This window comes from Microtus ochrogaster, chromosome 18 (assembly GCF_000317375.1).
Source record: "Microtus ochrogaster isolate Prairie Vole_2 chromosome 18, MicOch1.0, whole genome shotgun sequence".
Taxonomy (NCBI): Eukaryota; Metazoa; Chordata; class Mammalia; order Rodentia; family Cricetidae; genus Microtus; species Microtus ochrogaster.
In genome coordinates this window covers 4,539,007-4,540,604 of record NC_022020.1, presented here as the reverse complement: position 1 = coordinate 4,540,604, position 1,598 = coordinate 4,539,007, and the positions used below count along the sequence as shown (strand labels likewise).

General features: G+C 44.7%; 1 protein-coding gene across 1 annotated transcript in view; it reads right to left on the bottom strand.

Annotated features, from left to right (window-relative positions):
* The window catches only part of Mib1 (mindbomb E3 ubiquitin protein ligase 1), a 108,690-nt gene that overhangs the window by 4,040 nt on the left and 103,052 nt on the right, over window positions 1-1,598 (bottom strand). The gene's annotated exons all lie outside the window — the stretch shown is intronic.

The following is a 1,598-nucleotide window of genomic DNA, read 5'->3' as shown; positions in this document are numbered from 1 at the left end:
AAAACCCTTCAAACCCGTGTAGCTAAAGACAGCTGGTGGTAGAATGCTTGCACACCATGTGCAAGGCCCTGGGTTCTGTAGATTCTATAACAGAAGGGGTGGAGGGAGCTAACATTACATATGGAGAGACAAAGACACAGTAGTGAAATTCAGATAACACTCATTTATAATCATAAGAGGAAATAGGCTTGGGTGGGTGTGGTAGTGTGAATGTAACTGGCCCTCATAATCTCATAGGGAGTGGCACTATTAGGACATGTGGCTTTTTTGGAGGAAATGGGTCACTGTGAGGGCAGGCTTTTGAGGTTTCCTATGCTCAAGCTACTGCCCAGTATCTCGGTTAACTTCCTGTTGCCTTCTGATCAAGAATGTAACCAGCATCATGTGTACCTGAATGCTGCCATAACCCACCTAAACCTCTGAAATGTAAGCAAGCTTCCACAGTGAAATGTTTGCCTTTATACGAGTTGCCATGGTCATGGAGTCTCCTCACAGCAATAGAAACCCTAGCAGAAATAGGGGCTAGAGAGAGTACTCAGTGGCCAAAATATCACAATGACATTGCAGAGAACTACAGTTTAGTTCTCGCACCCATATCAGATGACTCACAACCACCTGTAAATCCAACTCCAAGGAAATCAATGCCTTGGGCCTTTGTGCTTGGGTACCTGCACACACACATACTTATACATGATGTGGGAGTCCCCTCTGTATACTGTGATTACCATTAATGAATAAAGAAACTGCTTTGGACCTATAGCAGGGCAGAACTTAGCTAGGCAAGGAAAACTAAGCTGAATGCTGGGGAAAAAGGAAGGCGGAGTCAGAGAGCCACCATGGACCCGCCAGAGTCAGATATGCTGAAACTTTGCCAGTAAGTCACTGCCATGTGGCAATACACAGATTAATAGAAATGGGTTAAATTAAGATGTAAGAGTTAGCCAGTAAGAAGCTAGAGCTAAGAGGCCAAGCAGTGTTTTAATCAATACAATTTCTGTGTAATTATTTCGGGTCTAAGATAACTGGGCGTCCAGGGCCAAACAAGAGGCCTCCTTACTACAAACTGGCATGTCAACATGCTGGACTAAAACCTGAGAGGGCTTGGAAAGGAACTCTAGACACAAAAAATACAAAGTTTAGCCACATTTTTTTCAGCTGGCAGCTTGCCACAGCTCCTTTAAGAGAGGTCTTACTGATTCAGTGGTAGCAGCCAAGCAGTATAAAAACACCACTGTGAGCTGTGCTGCTAGCACAAATTCTGACTCTTTTGCAAAACCGAGCATTTGGATGGGGTTTGTGAGCAGTGTGCTGTGGGTTGCTTGGTGGAACTTGGACTGGCTGTGTGCCTAGAAATGGGGTTGTGGGCATGACTCTCAGAGGCAGCAAACAGCTTCAGTGTAAAGCAAGAAGGAAGTACCATATATATCATAGAAAGGGCACAACTTAAGTTTTAAACTGGGAAGACAATACTGTATATACCATAGTAATGATGCAGCTTAGCATTTTAAAAAGTGCTCCTGAAGGACTTTGGACTTTCCACAGGGCAGGGAACCCTGACTGCTCTTCAGACTTGAGAGGGAGGGGAAGAGGAGTGGGGG